The sequence below is a fragment of the Meleagris gallopavo genome, chromosome 2 (assembly GCF_000146605.3).
Source record: "Meleagris gallopavo isolate NT-WF06-2002-E0010 breed Aviagen turkey brand Nicholas breeding stock chromosome 2, Turkey_5.1, whole genome shotgun sequence".
NCBI lineage: Eukaryota > Metazoa > Chordata > Aves > Galliformes > Phasianidae > Meleagris > Meleagris gallopavo.
The window spans coordinates 58,433,230-58,442,864 of record NC_015012.2 but is presented as its reverse complement, the minus strand read 5'-3'; the positions used below and the strand labels follow the sequence as shown (position 1 = coordinate 58,442,864).

Genomic DNA, 9,635 nt, shown 5'->3' with positions numbered 1-9,635 from the left:
TCATTGGCAACTACTGAAATACATGTAAGACAAGGACACGGGGAAATCTAACTCAGTACTAATGATCAATGCTGAACAAACACCAGGTAAGTTCTGGTGTTCAGCTGGGTGCTGCTGAAATCCCTTCACCTCCTACCAGTGCAACCTGTGTTTGCTCTGCTATGTCCTGGCCATGTTAATAATAGCAGGAGCTACTAGAAAGGCAGCTGAGCTGGGAGTTAGAAGGAGGTTGCCATCAGTGACATTGCGGTCACTCACAGGTGCTGGTAGTGGCAGCCCCTGGAAAAGCAGAGCAAGATACTTATATTCTTGTTCTTATTCAAACAAACTTCCCCTAGCTCCAAAAGAAGCTTCAGTGGAAACTGGGTAAGGTGCCTGGTATTTTGCTTGAGGCTATTAGAGCTGAAAATAGCCTATCAGATTGTTGGGGAATGCTATAACATACCTATGAAATTACACAGAAGGAAAAGAGCTACAGGAAGATACTTATCCCCCATGAAAAGATTAATCATAACCAAATCTTCCATAACTTACTGTTACTGCTGATTTCACGTCTCTTGTCTCTGACTGTGCTGCAAAAAGATTACTAAATTCCTGTGAGACGGTACCAACCTCCATGTCTATATGCTCTTTCTCAGTAGCATTACTTCATAGCCTAGATATCTATGAAGTAAACTATCAACCAGAAGTACAGGCCAGGCCACCAGACAGACACAGTAGTCAGTCAACAGCTGATTGCAGACATCTGTGGTGCTCAGGAGCCGCCTTCAGCAGTGTTTGTATTTAAAGCTTTTGTGGCTAGACAGCAGGACTGACTCGCTCAGAGCTTGGTTACGGTAACAGTCCCGCAAGGCGATGACGCATGGCATTAGGAAGGAAGCAGGTTCTCTGATTTGCAAACCACACTTCCCCTCTTCTCTGAGGCTGGCGTGCCTCTTTGCACCTTGAAAAGGGGAGATCTGTAAGGAAAAACAAACATTCATAAGTGCTGATTGTAGCTTACGCAGCCTGTCTATTGGTTATTTTGTCTTTGTGCTTATCATTTTATGAGTTTAACCACTGTCCAGGGCAGGGGACAGTGCAATTTACACCAGGATGGGCCCTAAAAGGTTCCAAGAGAGAGCAGTTTTCTTAGCTCTTCTGTGAACAAGCAGAGAGGCAAGAGGTATCGTCCTTAGGCAGGCAGCACTGTATCCCGTATGACAGCCTGACACTCTCAGCTCACCTGGCCCATAGAGGGGCTGTCTTCTGAGAGTGAGTATTTCCCTAACACTGTCTTGTTTGCTAAACAGCAACATCACATGAAATTTTCTTCGGAGTCCAGCAACTGGTCCATTACATGGTCCAGCTTTCTGCTATCAATTACACTTGTGGAAATTTGAGTATTTTCACCATGGCCACTGATTTATTTTGCTTCTGAGGTGGGGTAAACAAACTTTAAATCTGGCCCCTGTCTTTCTGCACTGATGCAGTAAAAGCTGACCCACTGTGGCTCAGAACTTTGTTTCTCTAAGGTCTGGAAACCTCAGAGAAGACCCTTCCTGATTCTGTAAAACTATCAGGGGCAAATGGCTTTCAAAATATGAATTTACTTTGAAATTCCAAAATAGAGCTTAAGAACAAAGAATGACATTCTTAGACTAGACTTAGACTGATTTAAAGCTAGGAAAACTAAAACACTGACAGTTACACTTTAAACCTTCATTGTTGGTACCTCTTAGTGGTCTCAGGTCGGAAGAAGAACTAAAGTAAAATTTGAATTACCAAAGATGACAAAAATGTGGTTAAAATTCTGACGTATATAAAACTTTTGGTTTAAACTTGTTGTACTAATCTGTTTCTGTGTATGTATTTAGCAATAGTGATCCAAATGCTGGTAGTTTTATTTGTCTTATTTGAATTTTTGTGAATACTGTTAGGCATTCATTGTTCAAGCAGTGTGATCTGTTCCCTATTTTGCTCCTTGACTGGTATGCTGAAAGTTTCAAAGGAAGTTAATTATTTGTGCTTAAACACTCTTTTCCAGTTCCAGTGAGGAACTAACATTTCTCAAATACTGACATGAAAAAGAGAAAGAAAAAAATATTCTGTATGTGAATGTGAGCCAGGGAGAGAATGACAAACACTGAATGCTGGTATGTGAACAAATACTCTTCGACACTGTGTGTATGTAGCAATCAGACAGCTCTCTTTCCAAAAAGGGGCTCAGAAGTTAGTCTTTCAGTATTTCTGTGCTAAACACTTTCAACTGGTATGGACAACTTTTGAAAATAGCATCAGTCTTTTGAATACTTACCTAACACAAACTTCACAGAAATTTCAATCGCCTCTATTGGAACTAATTAATTCATTGAACTAAAGCCAGTGCAGCTGGGTTTATGCAATTTTCTAAGAAAAGGAATTATATTTAAAATAAAAAAAAAAAAAGAAATAATAAGATTTAACAATGCCTAACAAGGATAGGATGCCTTATGTAACAGAACAACTTCTTGCTTTTGAAGTTCTGACCATAAACATTCTACTCTATGGTGTTAGGTCTTCGGTTAGATCAGCAGGTGACTGCCCACACACAAACTAGTCCTTTCTGAAATGAAGAGTGTCTGCCCCAACTCTCACTGCATGTAATTTAATTATATAACACATGCAAAAATAGTTATTTTTGTCTACTTTATCTGACCTCGAGGGAATTCACAATTTGTCACTGCTTAAAAACAAATGGGAAACATCTCTTACAACCTCTCTTTGAGAAGGCCAGCATTCCACTGGCCTTTCTCCTGCTAACACTAATCAACAATGCAAGGATTTTACCTTAAAGCTTCTAATTCTACGTTTACTTTTATGTTCACTCCAGTTCCCTTATTTTGCTTCTTTGTCAGAGCAACCTTCCTTGCTACGCAAGACGTTTACTGAGTGCATTAATAAAGTTCAGAGCTGAGCTGCAGGTGTTCATGTGAACTGCAGTGCTCTTTGCAAAGAGTAAGTGCATTTTCTTGACAGCTTCTCCCTGCTTTCTTTGTAGTGGTGGGAAATAGGGGAGGTAGGGAATAGGTAAGTCAAAAACATTCAGAGCTCTGCAGAAAAATATCACTTTATAGAATCTTCCCATTATTTCTAAAAAAAGTGAGTTGCCTGATTCTTTGGTTTTGTTTGGATCAGACCTGGTTTTCAACCCAAATGCATTCAAGTCAGACCATAGATTTTAACCTCAACATCACTGGCTAGTGTATTTATCACCAGACAATTTTTTTCCTCATGAGTCTCATTTCCATGAGACATATTGGTTTTGACGAGCCAGTCAGTTCTAATACCAGCTGTTCCTCATTGCATTATTTTCTTCTTAGCTGGTCTACACTAGTTTGTGATGTAATGATAGAGTTCAAAAATCTTGTGCCTTAGGCATGCTTACATAAATGCATATTCATGCTATTATTTTCCACTACCCTTCCCCTCAAGAAAAAAAGTGTGGAAAAATAAATAAGTTATAAAAGATAGATTCAGCTTTGTAAATTGTTCCTGTATACTCTTTTCATATCTATCATTAAGAGCTACGTCATGATTTTCTACCATATTTCATGAGATTTCATTTATGTCAAGATAAATCCTTGTGCTGCTTCAGTTCATTTTGTTTCAGACAGAACTGACATTTTTTACCATTTTTTTCTAGTTCTGGACAAGAGAAGGCTCAGCTTTATCAAAAGATTTACTTGAAGTCACAGAGCCAAAGCAGAGCCCAGAGCTGAGTCCCAGATAAGGACACAAAGACCACCTCTTGGGTGAGAAGAAGTGTCAGCTGGCAGATGACAATTATCTGCCCAGCAGTGTGTAAGTGTCAGCTACCTTCCAATTATCTCAGGGTGAAAGACTGGCCAGGGGTGATGATCTGCTGGTGAGTCACTTGCACAATCACCCAGAGGCTCACATACTTGAGCAACTTAGTTCTCCCCTACCAGGGTCCACTGATACCCTCAGACCTGCTCTTGTGCAATTCTAGGAAGAATCATTTTCTCTTCCACAGGTGTTTATCAATGGCCAAAATCAGAGACAAGGACCAGAATTCTAAACCAGAATTATTACTAACATACCTTCCTCTGTCAGGCTTAGCTTATACGTAGCATTTTTTTCTGCAGAACTCTGAAAGCTTTAGATGGGTGAATAGTCTGAGAAACTCTGGTGAAGCACTATACTTTTAGATATTTATTTCATCCAAACTCCAAAACTTTCACCTACATAGTCTTTTATACAGTTTGTTTCCAGTGCTACAATGTGTATACATCTTCATGATATATTAGGAAATAGTGAATCACAGAATCGTAGGGGCTGGAAGAAACCTCCAGAGATCATCTAGTTCAATCCCCCTGCAAATCAGGCTCCCTACACCAGGCTGCACAGGTACGAGTGCAGGCAGGTCTTGAACATCTTCAGAGAAGGAGAATCCACAACCTCCATGGACAGCCTGTTCCAGTGCTTCGTCACCCTCACTGTGAAGAAGTTCCTTCACATATTGGTGCAGCACCTCCTGTGCTCCAGCTTATGGCCATTTCCACTTGTTCTGTCCCCAAAGACTGCCGAAAAACGGTTGGCCATGTCTCCTTGATTCCCATGCTTAAGATATTCATAAACATTAATCAGATTCCCTCCGAGTCTTCTTTTCTCAAGGCTGAACAGACTCAGTTCACACAGCCTTTCCTCATAAGAGAGGTGTTCTAGGCCCTTTATCATCTTTGTGACCCTCTGCTGGACTGTCTTCAGGACATCCTTGTCTTTTGTACCAGGGAGCCCAAAACTGGGTACAGTACTCAGTACTCAAGTACAGTAGTGAAGGTAGGTAACAGACTATAAACACAATTCTGGTTTTGGTAAAGAGCCCTGATTGCAGTCATAGGCAAAGTAGAAAGAGAGTAATGAAAGTCACTCCTTTGCAGCTGCACAATTTACGCAACATCACATATATCCCACATCTCTGCTGTGAACTAATACAACATTCACATGACAGCAAAGCTCAAATTCAGCCCTTAAAAAGCTGCTTGCTGAGGTCTAAAATGACGTGAGGGGAGTAAAATCTCTCTAATGCTTAAATCCTCCTGCTGCTTCAGAACAGTCAGCACCTCATTTAACTTAGCTCTTTGTTTGATAGGAAATGTCAGCTCACCATAGGAAATCCCCTGCACCCAATGGCAGGAGCATCTGTCACCTTGTGTTCACATATCTGCGTTTGTCCACTGCTGCCTCACTAAGGAAGCTGTTAAAAGGGAAGGAAAAGCAAGTGAAACAGTCACTCAGTACAGTGTCATCCCACTTACCCGCCTGATGTCACAAGCGTATGTCTGCTACAGTCAGAGAGAGATAGTAGCTGACGTAAAGACTTGCCAGGGCATTTAGCATCCTCATTTTCCTATTTTGCTAAAAGTGACAAAAAAGTTAGAATACCTTGCCTTTTTGCAGTATTGTTTTGCCAATAGCTGAAACTGCATTCAGACTCTTTCTGCTGTTCAATGCTGAGAGAATTTGTTAGTATGAGAAAGGTTTAATTAAGTTAAATTTTGTGGAAACATTTATAGGAATGCTTTCCACTGAAACTCCCAGAGTACATTCCTCATAATGTGACTGTGAGGAAGGGAAATATCATACCCTTTTGTGGATTGTGAAACCAAAGCAATTTTCCCCCAGAACTCTCAAGGTGATTTGAGGATATTTGAAGTGATACCAGGGACATAGTACTGCTAAGATAACCCTCTGCTCTAGGAGCCCTGCTTTTTCCTGTGTGTTTTGATCATTTATAAGAATAGAAACCTTTGTAGAAGATGCTTCTAAGTGGATGACCATTTTGTACTACTAGAAGCAGAACCTGAAGGGGGTGGTAAGCCATACACACATTCTGGGAAGTGAATAAGTCCCTTCAAAACACTTTTAGGATCCTAATGGTACCTTCAGGCTGCCCAAATGGGGCTTTGCCTGGTGCTGCTGCCATCGACAGCTGGAAAGGTTCCACTGAAATCGAGCTGAGCTGTCATCCTAGGGAAATCAGAATGGATATAATTATAGATTCTTAGTTTTAAAAGAAGAGATGGGAGAAGGATTCTGCAAACTCAACATATAGCAGAATATACTAAGATCCTTCATGACAGCCAGGATCTTAAACAGTCTTTGTGAGGTTTCTATTAAAAACCTCAATTTAAAATTTTGGGTTGAATGCAGTTCAACCCAAATCTCCATTTCTTAACAACTCTACATTTCATTAAGTGGAATTGATTCTTAAATCTCAGGAAATAATCTAGATGTCAGTAGGATGAACCTAAATGATCTTGCTGAAAGTCAAATGAGTTGATCAAAGAAGTCATGGAGCTCTATCATGCAGTTAGTCCTGATACCAATTTCAATTGGTTCAGCACTGTCCAAAGGCAAAACAGATTTTAAGCAGCTGTTAATATGCTCATTTATTTCAATTCTCTCATCTCATATTTAACTGTCTTCCAAAAGCATGTTAACCTATTGATATGCATATTATGCTGAAGGATGTAAAAGCATGAGGGAACTAGGGTGCCTCTTGTGGTGAGTAGCTGGAGAAAAAAGGAAGGAAAAAGACAGATTGTCTGATCTATGAGAACCTACCAGACCCTCAGGGAGCTGCTAAAGTGCAGGAAGGTGGGGCAAGTGGTGCAAAGGATATTCCTGGAGGAGTGGAGTGAGTGCAAGGAACTCTATCTTCATCCTAGAAGCAGCACCCTTGTGAGACTTTAGAAAATGTTATTTCATATTCCTTGTTTTATTTAAGAACTTGCTCATTTTTGTTCAGACTCTCTCCTCTAATGCTCAACAGCTTCTCTCTTATTCTGAGACTCAATTGTAAGCTCTTCCACTAAGTTCTTGCTGACCTCCAGTTAATGAGAACAAGACAGACCACACATGATCTGACTTATGCAAATACTGAAAGCACTATTCAAAATGCCAGTAAGTGAAAATAGGTTAAAGATGTTTGTAGTGAGATGAGAGGCAATGGGATAGCAATATTTGGCATTTCATATAAATCTTATTTTCATATTCCACTGATTCCATCTGTCCACCTTGTCATTCCTCTGACAAAAAAGGCTTCATGTTTACATTGTGAAACTGACTTTGCTGTAACACATTCACTCTAACACAGACTCGCAGAATAGTTTGAGAACTTTAAAGATCATCTATATTCCAGATATTTTCTGCCTCAAACAGCTCAGAAACAATATGAAGATATGTCATTAGTATGTTTCAGTATTCAGATACCTAATTGAAAATAAACAAATGGATGCATCAGATGTTGTATTACTCTTTTTATTAATGCTTCTACTATTGTTAGTTATGTGTTTAGGTATATGTCTTCCAAATTTCAATGTTTGAGCTCAGGAACAATTCTTATTTTTGCTGAACTACATTACCCCTTTCTAGGTAATGACAATAGTTCTGTTGAGTAGACAAACACATATTTGTGGGCATACACATAATTTAAAGTGAATGTTGTGTTCAGAAATAGGCCTGAAGTAGCAGGCATTAAGTCCTTTATAAATTCTTGGAATAGTAAAAACACTTGGAATTGCTATGGAAGGTTTCTTCAGTACCAATATACTTCCAGTGTGTTCTTGGAAGCATCCATGACCATTCAATTCTCATCTTTACTAGACATACCAAGTTGTTCTAAAGGAAGAGATACCTGATGGAGTTTGGGATGTAAACAATGATAAAGATAAAAAAAGTAAAAGTGGTAGTAGTTAATTTTGGGGTGTTTGTGTACTGGGAGTCTTAAAATGCCTTGCCTTCAACGTCCTGAAATTGCAGCTACATTTGGTATACTGATTTGACGTTGTGCCAAATTATACAGAAAGCTGTTGTTACAAGTATAATGAAGTTCCAATCATTTGAATAGCAAGGCTACTGTATAATTGTCACGTATGAGCTAGGATTCTAGAATTTAAGCAGGGAAATGCCAAACTACAACCCTGTCACCACATTCAAAATTTCTCTTAATTGAAAATAATGCCACAAATCAGTAATCTGTTTATTAATTAGTATGTCTTATATGTCCCCTACTTCTTCCAAAGTAACAGTTCTGCACTGGCATGCACATGTGGGACTGTCTAAGTTTATGTGCGATACACGAGGGCAGAATATAACTGAAGAGTAGCTCATGCAATAATGACTGGAAAGAACAATGATCGTAGGAATTCTGCCCAGATGTGTGAGAACTGCTGGGACTGCTTTTCCCAGACTAGAGAGCCCTGGGCAGCAAGAGCTTGAAATGTTGAAATCAAGAGCATTTTTGAGGGAATACATTTTAGAGGAATGCTTAAAACCACATTTTGTAACTGTGGAGAATAATGTGGAGACTGTGTGTGGGTTAAGACTGCTTAAAGTAGGATGTATCTCCCCTAACATCAGCTGTTCTCAAAGAACATGTTTAATCTAAAATGGTCATTTGTATTTTCTGTCACTGTCATTGATGTAGAGATATAACTCTGTACTTAGTCTTCATGAAAGACTTCCTTGTGGCACAAGAATATGACATATTATCCTTGTAGTGCTAATCATTCTCCTCTCAGTAGTTTGTAGACTACTAGAATGGACAATATACTTAGCAGACTAAATTTAGGGGAAAAAAATTCTTCTTTTCATTCTCCCAGGAGAGGATACTGAGTATTTAATCCAGAATGCGTGTGTAGACTGCAGTTTTATTTCTATCTGTGTGAAAGACTGGCTTTGGTGGAAGAATAATTGGTGATACATTATGTGTACCTGAAGATTGCAATCCAGAAATACAAACTTCTTCCTGATACTTGGTCTTTACCTCTTGGATGGGCTGAGAAAGTGAGGCTGATAAACAGGCAAGCTTTACCTAGTAAGGTGAAGCTGTAATACCTTCTAGCCCCCTGAGATGTTGCCTACCACCCTCTCATAAGAGAAAACAGGTGTTCAGTCACCTGCACAACATCTCTGCAGGAAGAACTTCAAAGAATATCAGTGCTGGAAACCCCATCACTAGCATTGTAGTTAACTGGATAGCTTTTCTTTCTGCAAATTCATTTCGCTATACACATAGTTCCCAAAGATACATCTCCCTGACCTTAAATGCAGATCTGCCCATCAATCTCAATGACGGGCTATACAAAGATTTAACAAATTTACCTGAATAAAGTGTACAAGGAAGTCCAATGTTATGAGTTAGTCAGTTATGGTTCTGGCTACAGAAGTAAATGTTTTAGCATAGGAGCGAATAGCAAGAAACAAAACAGTATAAATTCCTTCTCAGAAAAAAGGGATTCATCTCATCAGTTCTGCAGTCAATACAGAAAAATGCCTCCCCCTGAAGGTCTTAACCCAGACAGCCATTTAACACAGGAAAGATGACTCAACTTCAGAGATGTCTATTTGTGACTGAGTTATGAGATTAAATGGCATGAAATAACTTGTATGAGATAACCTGAATAGCAAAACTGGGAATCAAACTCATAATTCCCAAACCATGCCCAAATGGTAGTATCACAAAACCATCCTTTTCACTAAATTAGTTCAGCTTTAGAGGAGTTGCTGTTATCAACTGCACCTAATTAACCATGTTTATTTTAACAAGACTGTTTAATCAATGGATATACAGATGGTGTATATATATA

General features: G+C 39.3%; 1 long non-coding RNA gene across 3 annotated transcripts in view; it reads right to left on the bottom strand.

The window, feature by feature from the left end:
- Nucleotides 1-9,495, bottom strand: part of LOC109366119 — a 31,720-nt gene extending 22,225 nt beyond the window's left edge. For all 3 annotated transcript variants that reach the window (XR_004158926.1, XR_002112218.2, XR_004158927.1), the window contains exons 1-2: nt 5,150-9,495; nt 535-959 (exon numbers count right to left, since the gene is read on the bottom strand). This is a non-coding gene — a long non-coding RNA (uncharacterized LOC109366119). The remainder of the gene's footprint in view (nt 1-534; nt 960-5,149) is intronic.
- Between the last annotated feature and the right edge of the window lie 140 nt (nt 9,496-9,635).